Raw genomic sequence first — 19,192 nt, forward strand, 5'->3', positions numbered from 1 at the left:
TTCTCCAAGAAGGCGAGGTGGCATCAGACCATGCCATCACGGTGGCCACAGACCTCGCCGACATGGGTTTCCGTAAAATGGGAAACAGCGTTTGCCTTCCTCGGCAAGGTTGGTTGAAGGCAACTAGCTTCCTCCAGGATACAGTCGAGGGTATTGGATATGCCCTTTGACAGGACAACTTATTTGCCAAGGCAGTGGATGAGTTGCTTCAGGTCATCAAGGCGGACAGCGAGGCGGCCTGGGCGTTGGGCACACTCCAGCAGCGACGCCCGTCCAACGGGCCTCAGGAGGAAAGGCCCAGGGAGACTCCAAAGGTTTCGGTGGCGGCTCAGCTTCCTATCGTCATCCGTCCCGCTCTTCGGCTCAGGAAGCCTACAGGGGCCGCAGCAAGTCTGTAGGAGGTTGCTGTTGCTGCCAAGGCCCCCAAGGGGGCTCCCCCACAGCGAAACAGGATTTAATCTTCCATGACGTTGTGCCTCAACCCGCGCACCCTGGTGTGAGGCCGGCTGGCAAACTTCGTCAGCGTGTTGAAGTCCATCTCCACCGACTGTTGGGTGCTGGATGCCCTGGCCCACGGGCACACCCTGGAATTTCAACTGAAGTGCCCATGCATTCCACTGGTGGCCAGGAAGGAAAACCATGTCCCTCAACTTCTGCTGGATATACGGGCCATGTTGAAGTAGGGTGCGATGGAACTCCTCCCAAAGAGGCTCCAGGGATCCGGAGTGTACGTCAGGTACTTCCTAGTCAGTAAGAAGACGCGCGGTGGAGACCTTTACTAGACCTCCGCTGCCTCAACAAGTACATAAGGTCCCAGAAGTTTCGGATGGTCACCCTTCAGCACGTGATGGGACAACTGGAAGAAGGGGTTTCCTATTGTCACTGGACCTGGAGGATGCCTATTTCCACATCACCATTCACAAGGGACACCGCAAGTTTCTACACTTGGTGGTCCAACGGCAGCATTTCTAATTCGAGGCCCTTCCCTTCGGATTGAAGTCGGCACCAAGGGTTTTCACCAAGTGTCTGGCACCAGAGGCGGCCCGGTTACGCTTGCAGGCCATCCACGTCTACCCCTACCTAGACAATTGGCTCATTCGAGCGAAGTCGAGGGAGACCGCCGTCTAACACGCGGCGGGGACCGTTCGCCTGCTCACTGACCTGGGGTTCTCGATAAACTTTGCGTAGTCTTGCTTGGTGCCATTGCAGCACGCGCTGTTTCTGGGGTCCCTGCTCAACAGTGTCGGCATCCCCATCAGAGGAGAGGATAGCAGCCACCCTGGGCAAGGTACAATGGCTGACCCTGAAGATCGCAAGGGTGAGGCCCATCAAATCCCTCAGCATAATGTTGTCGTGCATTTACCTCGTGCGCCTGTGCAGGCTGCGGATGCGACCGCTGCAGGAGTTCCTCGACACCCGTTGGATCCAGGTATCGGGAAGCTTCGAGGACAAGATCACCCTCGACAAGAGTTTCCGTCGAGTGATTCGGTGGTGGGGTGTCCGCATGCATCTGTGAGGCATGGATTTTTAGACCCCACCCCCCCACACCAGGAGACGGTCATGACGGACGCATCCCTGGAGGCTACCGGAGAAGCCATTGCACATCAACGTCCTGGTGCTACGGGCCGTGTTTTGGGCCCTCAAGTCTTTCTTTCCGTCCCTCAAGGCAAGGTGGTCCGGATTTTCAGACACCACCACGATGTTTTACACCCAGAAGCAGGGGGGCACCAGATCTCCCCCGCTCTCCAAAGAAGCGCAAGACCTGTTCTGGTGGGCCGTCGGCCAGGAGATGTTCCTTGTCCCATTTTTAATCTGGCAGGAGTGAAGAACTCTATGGCAGACTCTAAGCAGGGAACTGCACTCGTGCCACGAGTGGAAGCTTAGGCAGGATCAAGTGGATCTTCTATTCCGACGATGGGGCAATCCCCAGATCGATCTGTTTGCGAAGGCGATAAACACCAAGCGCCGGAGGTTCGCCAGCAGGTTTCCCCAGCCTGGGAGCATGGGGGATGCATTCTCCTTCCCCTGGGACGGCCTGTTCCTGTATGCATTTCCCCTGTTGCCGTTGCTTCTGTGACTCATCAAATCGGATGGTCCCGGTGCAGGATGATCCTTGTTGCACCGGCGTGGCCGCGGCAGATATGGTACCCGGACCTTCTGGACATGTCAGTGTCCCCTCCAGTGAAGCTTCCAACAGACGTAGATTTTCTCGCCAGGGAAGGAGGTGCGATTCTGCACCATGATCCAGGGTCGCTGAACTTGCAGGCCTGGCTCCTGCAGCGCTAGAGTTTGGTGGATACGATCTCCGAGCAGACTGCAAGTAAGTGCCTGCCAAGGCCAGAGCTTCGTGTACGCTGAAATGCTACAGCCATAAGTGGAAGAGGTTCGCTATCTGGTGCCGTGCACAGGAACTCGACCCTCTACGGATTACGGCCCCACTGGTACTGCCGTATTTACCGTTGCTGGCCAAGGCAGAGTTGGCCCATGCTTCCATCCAGGTTAATCTGGCAGCTATCTCCCGCTACACCAGAATTCCGGGGCGGTCGTTGCTGTGGTCATACAGCTTAGTCAAGGAATTCATAAAATGACATTTCAGCTCGTTCCCGCTGGTGAAGGCTCTGGCCCCAACGTGGGAGCTCAATGCGCTGCTGTCTAGGCTCATGGGTCCCCTGTTCGAGCCTATGTTTTCGACGTTGCTGAAGTTTTTATCATGGAAGACCGCGTTTCTTGTGGCCATCACCTCTGCACGAGTGGGAGAGATCCAGGCCCTCTCTTGTAAACTACCTTACTTGACATTCCACGAGACGAGGGTAGTGCTGCGGACGCACCCCTCCTTCATGCCCAAGGTGCCGTCGGACTTCCATCTCAACAAGCCCTTGGTGTTACCTGTTTTCTTCCCGTCGCCGGCTCAGAGAACTTTGCACTTGCTGGATGTGGCTAGAGCGCTGAAGTTCTACGTGGACCGCACAAAGTGTTTTCGGAAGACATCACAGCTGTTTGTGAACTTTGGCCCTGTGAACAAAGTGAAGGCTCTCCAAGGCTTCCATTTCCAGGTGGCACTCTGGCTGCATCACCTATTGTCACCGGTTAGAAAACCGACCGTTGCCTGGCTGTCTGAGAGCCCATTCAACCAGAGCGATCGCTGCAACTACAGCGTTCCTGTCTGGTGTGCCCCTGCTGGACATCTGCAGGGCTGCTACGTGGAGGTCGACGCACACCTTCACAAAATTCTACTGCGTCGACCGGGATTCCAGGGAGGAGTCCAGAGTCGGCCAAGCAGTGCTGCGCAACCTGTTCACTTGAAGGTGAACCTGGTGAGGGGAGGGTAAGAGATGCTTAATGTTGGGCCTTGCCACCTCCGTGGTTGTGAATGTGTGTACTGCTATGCATTCTTTATTCATGAGCATGTGAATCCATGCCAGACCCCATGCTGGAGAAGTTACTTAACTGTAACAATAGTTCTCCAGCATGGGTCTGGCATGGATTCACATGCGAACCATCCCGCCTACCACTCTGCGGCTCTTCTCTTGGTCCTACTGCCACTTTACGTGCTACCAAATCTGAAGATGGCTGCCAGAGGAGGGGCTTAGGTAGAGGGCAGTCATTGGCTGGGGGCAGTATGACCCAGAGACCAATGATTGGTTGTTAGGAGAAAGACAGTTCACAAATTAAACTGATTTTTTCTTTACCGAGGATTCCCAGCCTGACCACGGGGAAGATTCATGAGCATGTGAATCCATGCCAGACCCATGCTGGAGAACAACAGTTACAGGTAAGTAACTTGTTCCTTACTCTCCAATGCCTAGTGCGAATTGGATGACTGCATGAATGCGCCACTGGAGTGTGGTAATGCCAAAAAAGGTTTAAGCGACACCTTTTCAGAGTTGGCAGGTGTGACAGCGAGGAGGGGCGCTGCACGGGGCCACCTCACAGATGACCCTGTAGACCCTCGTCAAATGTTGGCAGCTATGAGGCTGTCCAAGTAAAGGTGTGATGTTATCACTCATTTCCCGGGAGTCGAAAAAAGTTAATCCCTTGTCATTCAGTTCGGAGCCCACCCTTTAAACGCGTAACCCAAAAAATAAACCTAAAAATAAAATCTCCCTGGCTGTCTCCAAGACGCAAGGCCGTTAGACTTTGATTATGTCAAACATCCAACGCCACTTACACAGCAAGTACTGGCTCAGCCTATAACGAGAAGTGCCACCCACATTGTACAGGTTTTTTAGGCTAAAAAAAAAATCGTTGTCCCGGTATAAATACGTCTTTCCCAGGGTCTGGACTACAACAGGGCTCGGGTTACACTCATCGTTCTGTCCTCGGCTCGCTGTTTGCTTTTTGGCAGCAGCCGTGCTAGCACTCCCCTTATCTAATCCTGGGACACTGAGAGCGCGAGGGTACAGTTTGTGTCGAAGGCTGAAGGTCGGGAGTCGGGCGAGTGTTCTTAAGCATATCTCCGTGATCCTGGCCTCCAGTCTCCCTCCCCCGCACATACATGGCAGTCGCCCTACAGTGCTGGTGCACACGGAGTACCGCGGATTAATCTGGTGAGCAAAGTGATATAGCTATGCCATGTGTTATGGTTTGTGCCCGCTCACTGCTTAAAGACTCCTGTTCCAGTGAAAAGGAATGATGTATGAAATATTCTTACTCCCGACTGTGTTAAGATATCCGTCCCTCCTCCGTGGGCCATGTTGATGTGTGTTGTCACCCGGCAGGTTGTGCTGTGATTTGTGCCGCCACTCCCGCAGGTTAATTTTTGCCGCTTTCTGCCGCGCTATGTTAACCTAACCCACTGCCTGTGTATGACGCCTCAAGCTGTGTTGCTGTGTTTATTAATACATACCATCCTTGAACATTCGCGTAAACAAGAACACCCGACCCATGCAAATAAAGGACACCCATTAGTAATACCCAAACAATTCTTGTTAAGTTTTTTGTACTGTTTCAACCCACCACAGTAGTTATCTCGAAAGCGTGTACAACCATGTCCGAGTTAAGGTGCATTAGCTGGAAATGTGCGAAATTACTTTGGGATCCTGTGAAGAGGGTGTATGTGATGTGGGGGGCTATGGGTGCATTCATGGCAGACACGTGCCATGCTTGTGAACATGTAAAGCAGTGGTCTTCAAACTGTGGGACTGGCCACCGTGGGGGTGGGGCTGAAGGATGTGGGGGGAGCACGAAGGTCTTTAAAAGGGGATGACGTTACTCGTTTTTAATACATGTTATGTGGCATTTGTATAGCGCCTATTGGCATTGAAGCGCTGTGGGGTTGAACGCCCTTTACAAGACCATGGTCCGAGATGTGGGATGTGGATGTAGGGTTTTAAAATGCGTGTGTGCATTTTTAGCCAGCACGAAGGTAGGCCGCGAGTGCCTAAATCCTAATACTATAAAATGCATTTGTTAGCCAGCCCGAGCTAAGCAGGGAGTGTCTAGGCCCATATAACACCGAGAGGAGGATGGGTGCCGTGACGTAATGGGCAGGCGGAGAGTTAGGAAGAATGATTATGTGCACAACTCGACCGAATTGTTATCATGGGTCTGAATTCTGTTGGAAGTAGTGATGTGTGTTGGGTGTGAGAAGTCGAGCTGTGTTTATTGCAGATGCATGAGGGCGAGTGTCTGTGCCCCGGGAGGGGTACAGCGAAGTTCTATTGTGATGGTGTGCAAGACGTTGTAGAGGAGCAGGGTTGAGACTTGAATTGCTAGAGAAAAAGCTGGTGGGCTTTGACCAAGATGGGAATCTGGGCCAATTAAGGATTTAGCAGTTCTCTCTAAAGACAGGTGAGCAGAATTGTAGTCATTGGCATACTACTGAGTGCAATCGATGCCAGAGCTACAAATGTCAAGCTTCTAGCTAACAGAGGGGCATACTCGCTTACTTACTATCATGAATACCATTTCTCTACAAGCACACTTTTCGTGCTCGCCAAGAGTCAATTCTTACTCGCCAATTTCCAGTGGCGTGCGCAAATGTTGTGGCCAGGTTGGTACTATCTGTATACAAGGGAATTGTACCAAAATGTCGCCCTCACAATTACGATGGCCGAAAATGCCCCCCCTTTTTTTTTGGACCCCCGTTGCACCACATATATATGTGGGGGGGGGGTATAGAATATAATATTAATATGAAGGGGATGCGGGGAGGGGGTCTACCTGCGCATATATATATATATATATATATATATATATGTGGTGTAAAAGGGTTTAAAAAAAAGTCTGCATTTTCGGCCGTCGCAATAATCACATAGATCCTATTTACAAGAGGACATCTGGTTCCAGGTTCTCTTGAGCCACCACGACATGGAGAAGGGAAGAAATTAAGGCAGTTGGGAATTTGCTGGAGAACTAGAATACTCTCCGGTGGAGGAAAGGCAACTTCCAGAAAAGGGAGTGGAAAGCAAGAGGCTGCGATGGCACTCTGAGGTGCTGGCTGATAGCCCCAGCTGGCAAGGAAAATATACTATGTAGACCATCCAAACTAGAGGCAGTGCACTCTGCCCATCCCTTGTTCTTCCCCACCTCCCGCTCTAATGCGCCCAAGTAAGAAACTATCTTGCTAGTTAATTCTTTTTCGGGAGAGACCAGGTGGGAGTGTGGAGAAGAGAAACATAAAGCTATGATCCAGAATCGAAAGAGTCTTTACCGGTATAGCGCTATTAAGACAAGAAAATGGTTAGACACTCTACCAACCACAAACTCCTCCTTGTTGCACAGATTTCACTAGAACCTAAGTTTGGGATTCCAGAAGATCAATCCAAATCCAGATGGCAGAGTGTCTCACATTACAGACTTTTCCATGATTAAATGTGGCAGAGCAATATACTCCCAAGAGGGGAGCAGAGTGGGGGAAAAAGTACAGAGCAAAACACAGTAGGCGAATGCCCACACTATGGGCGATTGATGCTTTAGCAAAAATTTAATACGTTGCGTTACATGGGAGTAGCTTTTAAAGTCTGTTACTTTTGCAGAAGTCATTGGCAAAGTTCAACGGGTTCAGTCTTGAACCTAGTCTAGGGTTTTTCAGAAATGAAGAAAACACAATATTTTCCTACAGTACATTGTTGGAGAATGCCCTCTGTGGATGGTAGGATAGCATGAGCTTTTTTTTAAGTTTATTAATTAAATGTGGATAATTCAGTTTCTAAAAGGGAGGCCTAATCATACCCCTTCTCGTTAAGGCCAAACTTACTGTGCACTCGTGTACTTTTGTTGAGAAAGTCTTCTGATTCCATGTTAAGCCAGAATTCCTTTTTGTGGGTATTCTAGAGCCACTTTTTAAGGCCCTTAAACTGTTTTCCTTGTCTTTTTTTCACATAGTGATCTCTTTTTGAGTTCTAGCAGCAAACTACCCAAACCGGGATGAGGCCAAGCCACTGCACTTAGCAAGTATTGCTGGCAGGAATCTGCAGGACAACGTCTTCAGCAGGTCTCCACGATCTTCTGCTTGGCTGTGGGTTTTGCTGCAGGAGTCCAGAGAGGTGTTTCAAGTTAATCTCCAATTTGAGACCTGCCAGGCTGTGCTGCTTCTTTTGTTCGGATTCCTTCTCTTTGGAATCTCCCTTGCCTGATATTTCACTTCTGTATTAGAGTAGGTTCCACCATCTAGGTTTCTGCTAGAGGTCTCTAGAGTTGACCTCCCTCCCTACTTCCTGCAAATCAAAGCCCTCTGGGTATGATCTCAGAGGGTAAAGGAGCCTTGATTGAACCCCTTGCAGCAGGCTTGCTTCGGACCAATCTTCTGTAACATTTTGCCTTTAAAAGGAGAGGAACCCTTTCTCTTAGTTTTATCTTTGGACTCTCGGAAGGAGGAGGGTTCACTGGACCTCTGTTGGGAATACTGTATATTCCAAAGTCCTCTGCTATTGAGGTGAAGACGGAGAGCGTCCAAGGTAGAGGCAAGCTCTGCTCCCTTTCCATCCACAGGGAACGGAAGGGACAAAGCTGCTTTGGACCGAAGTATCTGTTGCCGGAGCACTGGAATCAGGATCCTACACCCTGTAGGTGCCAAACAACTTCTGGAGTAGAAATACAGAAATAATTAATTACCTTGTCCCTGGAGGCCCTGAATTGGACCTCTCAGCAACCCAGAAATTCAGAAGCAGCTTAGGACCCCGTTTCATCACATCCAGATATCTCCAAGCTGGCTGGACTCAATTCAAGCTGCTGCACGACCAATAGTGCTGCTTTTAGCACTTGATGCATCTTCAAACCACTTGCTGCTCTTTGGCCACACAGAAGCCGGCTCAAACGACTAAAGCGGACCACATCATTTTGACTTGATTGCCGGCTTGACTCCTTGAAAGCAACCAAACTCAAATGCAGACTTGACCTGTTGGAAACCAGACTTGTCTGTTTCTAACCCAGATTCAACAGACTAGACCGCTATACCAAACTGTTTAACACATCAAACTGACTCTCTAGTGTGATCGCATGAACTGAACGCCTTGACTGCAGTAAAATTGTTTAGAAGCCGGACCCAACCGTGCCGAGCAACCAAGCGAAGAACTAGGGGTATTTTGAAGAGACCCTGGTCCACCCTAACAGACCAAAGGGACTTCTATACAGGAACATATACTTGAACATTGACATTACTGCATGAACATCTGATAGAAAATATCGGCATATGTGGCTGGGTCCGGAAACCATATTTCGAAGGGATTGTGTCCTCTGACGTATTCCTTATCTATGATATTTGTATCTCCAGCTTGCTGGCCTTGGAATTTTTTTTTCCCAGTAGAGGGCGCTATGCGTCGACGTCTGTCGAGTAGGTGTTCCTCGACAGCCACCGTATCGACGCCGACGTCATCATGCCTATATATGGCCACACACAGCGTCCGTTGCTCAGTTCCATTTTTCCGCGCTTCGTGTGCCTCGGAATACCGTTGCTCAGTTCGTCAGTTGAAATATATTCATATTTCCTTGAGAAAACTAACTCGTACTCGATGGCTTCCTCCTTCGACCCGACGACTCTTCGGTCCGGTTTCAAAAAATGCCGAGACTGTGGGAAGAAAATGTCGTTGACCGATCCTCACAGGATCTGTTTGTGGTGTCTGGGAATAGAACACCAGTGTTTGGAGTGTGAGGAATGCCTATCCATGACGGCGAAAGCCTTGAAGGAGCGTAAGGGGAAGCTCGAGAGAGGTAAGTCAGTTTTAACTTCCTCGAAAGTTTCCGCGGTAGAGTCGAGACATTCGTCGTCTCACCGTCGAAAGCATTCTCGGTCTAGGTCTCGAAGTGGCTCCCACCACTCGTCGAGGTCTAAACACTCGAAAAAGAGACGTAGAAGATCTCTTTTGTCGTCTTCTAGTTCCCCTGAAAGAGTAAATTGCCCCACAAAACACAGCTCTCAGGCTGAAGGGGAGGAATTCAGAAAAAAGATGCTAAGCGTCTTTGAGAAAGCGGCCTTGACCCCCTCGAAGTCAGCTGAGGGTGATACCCCGGGTGAAAAGCCCAAAAAATCTAAACGCTGCGAGTCGCAGCACCCGGCGAAAGAGTCGACCCGAAAGCGCCATGAGCCATCAGGAAGTAAAGCATCTTCGACGCCATCGCCGAAAGCCCCTTCGAAGCATAGATCGACGCCGTTATCGAAGGGTTCTTCGACACATCCGTCGATCGAGTCGACATCGACGCCGGTAAAAGAAAAACCCATGGCTACTCCACAGCCAACGGTTACACCGAGAGCCTCCGACACGACGTCGAACGTAGTCGACATCCTCGAGCAGGATTCCGATCCTCTCGAGTTTTCTCGACGCCTTTTGTCGACGCCTTCGAGGATTTTTACATCGGCGTCGATGACATCGACCTTTTCAAGGCCACTGATGATGGCTCCCTCTGCTTTAGAGATGGGGTTTTATACCATTTCACAGGCCAGAGCATCCCCCCTTAACTTCAATTTATGAAGAAAGGGAAGATTCTGATCAAGAAAGGCCTTTTGGGCTGCAGAGGACCACATCACCTGAACCAGAGACTTTTGCCTCTGAGGAAAGAAGGTTGAAAGACCTTCAGGATGCATTACAGGAAGCAAGTGGCCTAGACACTTCCCCAGAAGTGGAATTTGTCAAACCAGACCCAGGCGAACATGCTGAAACGCCTATAGAACCCTAATGTCAAGAATTATGGAGTTCATGGGTTGGTCTGCGCCTTCACCTGTTTTTCAACAGGATGACCTCACAGATATTCTGGATAAAGGTCCACAGGAGGATCCTGTGGTTCGCTTTCATTCTGCTTTACAAAGAAAGCTTTTAACTAACTGGGAAACTCCTGAAGTTGTCCCTGCGGTTAACAAGAAGTTGTCAGCGAAATGTAGGGTATCTGCTGCTGACCCTGAATACCTATCTAAGCACCCTACTCCAGAGAGTCTGATGGTCCAGCCTGCAACTTCATCAGGCAGTACATCTGCATACCCCACTGCTCCACAGGATAGGGATGATAAAAAATATGCCATGGCTAAGAAAGTCTTCTCGGCCTGTGGCATGGCTTTAAAATCTGTTAATGTGACTTGTACGCTCGCTAGGTTCAGCCTCACTCTTTGGGAGTGGGCTTCATCAGCGGCTGACTGCCTCCAGGAAGGAGAAGAAAGGGACGCATTTTTAAATATCATCAGAGATGGTAAAGATGAAATGCGTGAGTCTCTTCAAACTGGCATTGATTCTGCTAACAGTATCAGCAGGGCCATGGCGGCAAGTACCACAATCCGCAGGCATGCGTGGTTGAGAAAGTCAGGCTTTGCTTCTGACGTACAGGCCAGACTTTTGAATATGCCCTTTGACGGCTCTTCCCTGTTTGGTAAGAAGGCGGATGACAGTTTGGAAAAACTGCAAACATCTAAAGCAGCAGCCAAGTCGCTAGGAGCTGCAATCCGCCAAACTAATTTTCGTCCCTCAGGATCCTCTTGGAGAGGAAGGTACTTTCGCTATTCCCCATATGGAAGAGGCAGAGGACGGCCGGCTCAAAGAGGCCAAGGAAAATGTACCCGTAGTGGATGGGGTAAAGGAAAGAAAGCCGCATCAGCAGGAGCCGCTTTACCTTCGGCAACTGCATCAGCCGATCCCAAACCACTCTGAGGTCTCCCATCACAAGACACCTGTAGGGGGCAGCTTAAATCACCATCTGACGGAATGTCAGGCTATTACGTCAGATGCTTGGGCATTGGAGACAGTTGCCCAAGGTTACTGCCTGCCTTTTCTACGCATCCCTCAGAGCCATCCACCGGGGAACAGCTCTCTGAAAGTGCCGGATCCGCTCCTCTTGCAGGAAATTGTAGACCTGCTAGAGAAAGATGCCACAGAACCGGTACCTGTAGCGGACAGGAACAAGGGCTGGTACTCCCCCTCCCCTCCCCCTTACTTTCTCATACCAAAGAAAGACAGAGGACTGAGACCCATCCTGGACTTACAAGAATTGAACAAGTTCCTCAGGAAGGACAAGTTCAAGATGGTAACTCTCTCTCAGAGCCTTCAGCTTCAGGACTGGTTGGTATCTCTGGACCTTCAGGATGCTTATTTCCATGTGCCAATCCATCCCAAGCACAGGAAGTACCTGAGGTTCGCAATTGGCAACTCTCATTATCAATTTCGAGTTCTGCGATTTGGGCTGACCTCCGCCTGAGGGTCTTCACCAAGCTAATGTCGGTTGTGGCTGCAAGTCTAAGGAGGGAAGGGATTCACGTCTACCCCTACCTGGACGATTGGTTGATCAGAGCAGTTTCTTCGGAACAAGCTCAGATTCAACTAGATTATGTCTGCCACTTCCTTCACAAGCTGGGCTTCTCCCTCAGTTTAAAGAAGTCACAGACGATACCATCACAGAGACTCCAGTTCATTGGAGCAGTCCTGGACACGTCCCTGGGAAAAGCCTCGCCACCAGAGGTGAGGGCTCAAGATATTCTGCAGATGGTCACCAGGTTTCAAAATGCCCAACGTCTCCCAGCCTACGACTTTTTGAGGTTGCTAGGCCTCATGGCATCTTGCATATCCCTTGTGCCAGAGGCTCGCCTGAGAATGAGATCCCTTCAGTGGGCACTGAGAACTCAGTGGTCACAATTCTCAGGGAGGATGACAGATCTCCTCCGGATTCCGGACAAGGTAGCCCACGACCTTCAATGGTGGGCCTCTCCAGAGAACATCTTGAAAGGACTGTTTTGGCAACAATGGCCGGAGATAACAGTAGTCACAGACGCCTCACTCACTGGGTGGGGAGCCCATGCCAACGACTTGACCATCAGCGGTCGTTGGTCTCCATCGGAGTCCAGACTACACATCAACCTGTTGGAGCTGAGAGCCATCAGACTGGCACTGAAGGCTTTTCTGCCGTCTGTACGGGGGAGAAACGTCCTGATAATGACGGACAATACAGTGGCCATGCACTACCTCAACAAAAGAGGCGGCATAGGGTCACTGCCACTGTGCAGAGAGGCGATGCAGCTCTGGTTTTGGGCAATTCAGGAAGGAATCTCTCTATCGGCAATTCACCTAACCGGAGAGAAGAACTTGACAGCGGACGCTCTCAGCAGGCAGAACACAGTCTCCCACGAGTGGGAGATAGCTCAGGAAGTCCTTCAAGAGATCTTTGCCCTTTGGGGAACCCCTCAAGTGGATCTGTTCGCCACCAGTATCAACAGGAAGTGCGACAGATTTTGCTCAAGGGAATTTCCCCTGAGAGGAGCTCTAGGAGACGCGTTCGTAGTGGACTAGGAGTTCCCACTTCTGTACGCGTTTCCTCCGGTCCCTGTCATTCCTCAAATGATCAGGAGGTTGAGAAGGTTTCGGAAGACCATGATCCTAATTGCCCCGGATTGGGCCAGGAGAACGTGGTACCCGGACCTTCTGGACATGTCCATCCATCCTCCAATTCGTCTACCGTACAGAGAGGATCTTCTCTCGCAGAAAGGTCAGGTTCTCCATCCAGCCATCAAGACCCTCAACCTTCACGCTTGGTATCTGAAAGGTTGAGGTACAAGGATTGGGACCTTCCAGAGGACGTCATGGAGGTGTTGCTTTCGGCCAAAAGGCCAGCAACTAAAACTCTATACCGCTGCCGTTGGAATAAATTTTGCAGCTGGTGCAGAGAAAAGAATATCAAACCCTTTTCATGTGGTATCCTTCTTACTTTATTTGGAAAATTCAGGCCTTCAAGTTGGCACTATTAAGGGCTATCTCGCAGCGCTATCGATCTTTAAGCGTTCTGCAGAATAGCCATCGTATTTCAAAATTCCATTGGTAATACAATACCTGAAAGGTCTAATTAATGTTTACCCTCCAAGACCATTCCAAGTTCCCTTATGGGACTTAAATCTAGTTTTAAACTTCCTAAAGGGTACCCCTTTTGAACCACTCCACTCTTGTTCGTTGAATTTTCTCACCCTCCAAAACTGTTTTATTGGTAGCATTAACATCTGCTAGAAGGGTTAGCGAGATACAAACCCTATCTTGTAAACCTCCTCATACAATTTTTCACAAGGACAAAGTTGTTCTACAGGCGAAGCCTACCTTCCTCCCAAAGGTAGTTTCTGAATTTCACATTACTCAGAAGATTACTTTACCTTCATTCTATCCTCCTCCCCATCCGGGGAAAGAGGAAGAGAGACTATACAGGCTGGACCCTAAGCGAGCCTTGAGTTTTTATATCACTAGACTTGCTAAAATTAGACAAGCAGACCAACTCTTTGTAGGTTACGCAGGACATAAATTGGGATTACCAATAACCAAACAAACCATCTCCAGATGGATTATTTTAGCCATTCTGGAATGCTACAAACTGGCAGGGAAAGAGCCCCACTCAAAATCTAAGGGCTCATTCCACCAGGGGTATCGCAGCCTCCTCAGCTCTTCAAAGAGGGGTACCAATTCGAGACATATGTGCGGCTGCCACATGGTCGTCCGCACATACCTTTACCAAACTTTATAGCCTGGATTCCTCCTCTAGTCAAGAGACTAGATTTGGCAAAGCTGTGTAACACTCTGTTCATTCTTAAAGAGTAATAGGACATCTCTTACTCCCGCCTCCAATCACATACCACTGCTATGGGAGTCTATCATAGATAAGGAATACGTCGGAGGACACAATCCCTTCGAAGAACAAGTTACTCCTTACCTGGTAACGTTCTTTCGATGGGATGTTCCTCCGACGTATTCCTTATCGCCCCTCCCATCCATCCCCGTATTAACATTTCCCTTGTGGTTGCAGCTTACGCTCCTTCAAGGGTAGTAAGCATTCATGCAATAACTACCTTACTCTACCAAACGGAACTGAGCAACGGACGCTGTGCGTGGCCATTTATAGGCATGATGACGTCGGCGTCGATACGGTGGCTGTCGAACACCTACTCGACGGACGTCGACGCACTGCGCCCTCTACTGGGAAATTTTTTTTCCGAGGCCAGCAAGCTGGAGATACAAATATCATAGATAAGGAATACGTCGGAGGAACATCTGATCGAAAGAACATTACCAGGTAAGGAGTAACTTGTTCTTTACGCAAGGCGGGGAGGGGTGGGTGAGGTTCAGCATAACAAAGTTTGAAGACCACTGAAATATGCAGAAATAAAACAATAAACCAACCTGACAAATAGTTGAGCGGTATGATTCTTGCCTTATTAGCCACATCCCGAATAGAAGCCTCCAGTTATCAGCATGTAAGCCTAAAAAATGCCCCTGAATCAAGAAACACAGTCTAAGAAAAGGCAACTGTTTTTAGTCTGGCTGTTACACAGCATGCATCTTCATGCATCCCACCCATTTTAATGACCCCCATATGCACCTGTTAAGATACAATAGCCGCTCCTAGTCATCCACTGCAGCTAGGCCTGCAGCCATATATTGCATTTTTAAGTTCTTATGTTAAAAATAAAGCCGGAGCAAGCTGATTAGTGATGGTGCAGTGTATGAAAGGGGCTCAGGAAGGGCCTTTGCTGTTTTTTGCCCGATATTGAATCCATGGATAGATTTTGCCAAATTCCAAATATGACCCAATTCCAGCACTCTGTATAAGTGAAGAAATGATGGTCTGCAGAGAGATGGGGATGCTAAAGCATAGAGGAGTGGTGGAAGCGAGGGGTAGAGGTGACATGGAGTGAGGTGAAAACATGGAGCTCATTGGGAGTTAATGTACCCGTGTTACAGAGATTTGTTCAGAACACGCAGGTTACAGGCACGTTTCCTAGTAGCAAAGATCTGAGAGCCAAGGTTGCATGGGAACCATGTAAGCCAGTGAACTCAAAACCATCAGGGGTCAAAAATGGAATTCTTGGAAAGAATGTGGAAGTAGCTCTTGGGTGTCAGGATTTTCATCTGACCAGGAGGTGAGCCTTGTGACCCAGGAGCCATTAAAGCCCATCCTCGTGAATGGGAGTGATTGAAAAATGCAAAACTTAATTTTTGCACTTTTTTAAAATGTACTTTCATTGAACCCATTTTTCTATTGCTATTGGCATGAATCTGATGGTGTCATCACTCCTTTACCGACAGTGACCTCTCCTCATGTGGCCAGGGGACGTCGGCCGCTAACTGTTCCTGACCATGGGGGTGGATATATGAGGGAGGATCACTTGGGAGGTGGTGCGGGGGGAGGAAGAGACAACCTCTGGGGGAGGAGTGAGACACGATCAACAAGGCATGGTACTCCCCTTCCTCTCTTGATGCTACCCCATCCATACCCAATGCCCTCATGGCACATTGTTATACTTCCCCTCATTTCCCTAACAATCAAGGTGTGACCTGTCCCCTAAGATTCATGAAAGAATCTTCTGAGAATCTTCTTAGAACTTATTTAGAACCAACTTGCCCTTAAAGACTTCTGAGAATACTTAAAAAAAAAAAAGATGGACTACCATTCCCATAACCATGGGAATACTGGGATGAGGAAGATGAGCCGAGTAATGCAAAGCGGAAAAGACCAAGAGTACAGGCTGCGCTCTAGTTATGTGCACATACCTGTAACAGGGAAATTGAAATCACAGCCAACTGCGGCACACTGCTGCTGGAGAGAGAAAGCTGCTTCTCTCGTGATGGACTGAGGGGCCAAAGGTTTTGCGAAGCCAACCGGCTCATGAAGGAATTTGAGAAAGCCCTGGCAGGAGAGTAGGACAAACTGAAGTGTATAAGAACCACGACATGTAAAAGGGGCCCTGAGAAGGATAAAAGCAGGACTAGTCAAAAGGCTGTGGGAAACCACGAAGAAAAGAGTAAAACCTGAGTAAACCAGGTATTCTGACAAGGATAAGCCAAAGAGCCAAGTTGTTTTGTGTCTCAATTGTGTTGTGGAGCAAGAGAAACTCAAGAAAATGATATCTTTGAATCTACAACCGAAGGAAGAGAAATTCAGGGGAAGGGAAACCACCCTTTGGGATAAGGAACTCTATCCTCCTGGAGCTTTTGTGTTGGAGTTATACCTTTTCCATTTTGAACATTTATTCATCACACAAGGCCAAAGATATTATATTATCCCTTTCACCTTCAAGTTTATTTTGTTAGTGGGTTAGGGCCCGAATAGTATTTTGGACACAGGACGGTGTTAGTCTGGACATTCTGACCTTGACAGGCTTTCTGTTTTGGTTTTAGGTAGGTAGTGTGAGGGTGTCCGCACTTCTTTTCCCCCCAGTATCCTCCGCTCAGGTGGCCAGGGAAAGGCCATCGCTTTTGGATCCTGATTCTGGGTGGGATATGCAATGGAGGATCACCTGGGTGTAGGAGACTTGGGGAGAGGACGTCCTTAGATGAGACATGGTAACCCATTTCCCTTTCACCATGAACCTTTCATCCCACAAGCCTTCATAGCCTTTTGTCAGCCGTGTCACTGTGATTCCCCTAAAATATCCCCCAACAAGTATCAATATGGTACTGGGACGAAGAAGAGGACAACTGCACCAACACATCTGCATTTTGTGAAAACAAACAATTGTCAGCCCCAACTAAGTACTGGGACGAGGAGCACAACAAGATCAAGGCAGGAGCACCGCTTTGCTGGTGAGCGGTCTAGTATTTTTTGTAGTGAAACTGGAGACGGGAGCTTTAAAAGCTGGAATCCCAAAACAAATGGTGTTGGCTGTGGCAGCACGGTCCGCTGCGAGAGCACAGTCCGCTGTGTGCAGGGAGACCCCTCTGGTGTGGCGGCATGGCAGGAGGAGCACTGGAAGCCCATGAAGCAATGCAGAGTGTATGCAGCAGGAAGCAGTCACAGAAGAAGCTGGAGGCCGGTAGTAAGCAGTGAGACGGAGGCTGTCCGGACCGAACGAAGCGGTCGTGTGTATCTTGGCTCACTGTGGAAGCATTGCTGGGTGTGCGTCAGCCACAAGAAGACCACCGGCGAAGACGCAAGATAACACACAGAGAACCAGAAACCTGTGACGGCGGAAGGACTCGCAAGGAGTCGTAAGACCGACTTGTGAGTGAAACGATAAAAGGGGAACACCGGGCTGGCAGTCGATGATGGGAATAAAGTGAATGCAAGGCATTTTCAATACCAAACACAATGAAAACAGATGAAAAACACTTTGAATACTGAATGAAATGAAAGCAAGACATTTTCTGAATACCGAACGAATTGAAAGCAAGTTGAAGCAAAGGAAAAGTATTTTAAATATCGAACGAATGGAGAAAAAGTTGAAAACACTCTGGCATCTTGAAAGGAGTGAAAGTAGTGTGAACTTTACTGAAAGGGAAGTTAGAACTGCATGGGAATAATGAACTGCATGAAGTGAAAAAGTGCTAGCAAAGCCAAGAGAGCACAATGAGTTGAATGTGAGATCTAATACTGGCCACAGCCAAGTGAGTGCATGTAACGGTACATAAGGAAACCGGCATTGGCAAGAGCCAAGGAAACACAAGTTAACAAGCATGAGGTGTTTAAACCGGCCACAATACGTTGTCAGAAGTGTGTGCACATGTGACTGAGGCAAATCGCACTGCTGATGAGAAGCATTTGAGTGGAGTCCAAGGAGAACAGTCAAGGAATGGTACCGGTTGCGGGCCTGTAATGGGTGGACCGTGTGGTTACACAACTACGCCTAGACCGGGTACCCCTGAATGGAAAAGCCACTATAAACGCCTCGTGAACCTTGTGTTGTGCCAAGACCTTGTGATATTCAAGTTAAGTGTTTTGAAAGCTGTAAGATTTGAAATCTTGGGGCGGGGGATCCCCCTGTACTTGAACTACTTAGAACTTTGGGAAGAGGAGCTGATCACAAGCAAAGGAGCTAGAAGAAGCTCTGAACTTTACTTCGATCACTGTATGACGTTGTTGTGAGGGCAAGTATAAGTTTTGGACAGACTGTTTTATTTTGTTCTTACTGACATAGACTATCCTCGGTTTTCTTTAGGTAGGGAAATCCCACATTAGCGTAGGGCAAGTTAGGCATTCATCCACCATGCCTTTTATGTTAAAATAAAACTTTCAGAAACTTGAACCCGTTGTCTGTGTCTGACTTGTGATGCCATAACAGTAGGGAAACGCATCTAGTGCAGGGACAGAGGCATTTCCCCACCCTGTTTTATGAATGAACGTCTTTGACCAAAAACCATCCACCCCCTCGTGTCAGAGTCTCATTCCTGGCTCATCACACTATGTTGATATGTCTTGTACTGAACCGCCCCTTGCCATGTTGCTTTATGTCTTCACTTTTTACACTCTTGAAATTGCTTTTACTCTTAGTCTTTACCTGTGTTTGCTGATGGTTCAGTCTGCCATTTCTGTTACTGCATTAATCTGTGTCCCTGCCACAACGTTTTTTCTCTGTTGCCACCACTTTTTCTGTGAGCCAACCTTGCTCACTCTTTCTGATGCCCTTCCGAATGAAGCACTAATACCAAGCACGTAACAATTCTAACGTCCAATTCAGATGCAACTGTACCTTTTGTGTACAGTACATATGACTGATTTGTGATTTACATCTTGCAGAACATCATTATTACACCTATTTTGCAAATGTCTTAGACATAATTAATGTCAGACATATTTGTAAGCACCAGTTGGCTCGGCAGTCCAAAAGTAGAACCTGTAAGTAAGAACCAGGCTCTTAATTTCAAACACTGCACCTTTTTTTTAATTATATTTTTTTTAACAGCGGATTGTTTAATTCAGTTGAATCCATATGGTGTGCCATTCTTTTTTTTTGTGCGTGCGTGCGTGCCTGTTGAAATGACAATGGCACTGCAGAAGCACAGGGATGAGTCGTTTTTTCTGAACTCCT

At 48.5% G+C, this 19,192-nt stretch overlaps 1 protein-coding gene across 5 annotated transcripts in view; it reads left to right on the top strand.

Annotated features, from left to right (window-relative positions):
* Window positions 1-19,192, top strand: part of BCKDK (branched chain keto acid dehydrogenase kinase) — a 744,533-nt gene that overhangs the window by 226,576 nt on the left and 498,765 nt on the right. The window contains exon 1 of one of the 5 annotated variants that reach the window (XM_069651906.1): window positions 4,422-4,547. The exons of the other annotated variants lie outside the window; for them this stretch is intronic. The gene's annotated coding sequence lies outside the window, so the exon portion shown is untranslated. Of the gene's footprint in view, window positions 1-4,421; window positions 4,548-19,192 lie in introns of those variants that run through there. 5 annotated transcript variants of the gene reach the window in all.

Source organism: Ambystoma mexicanum, chromosome 3p, assembly GCF_040938575.1.
Source record: "Ambystoma mexicanum isolate Mex_15411 chromosome 3p, UKY_AmexF1_1, whole genome shotgun sequence".
Lineage (NCBI taxonomy): Eukaryota > Metazoa > Chordata > Amphibia > Caudata > Ambystomatidae > Ambystoma > Ambystoma mexicanum.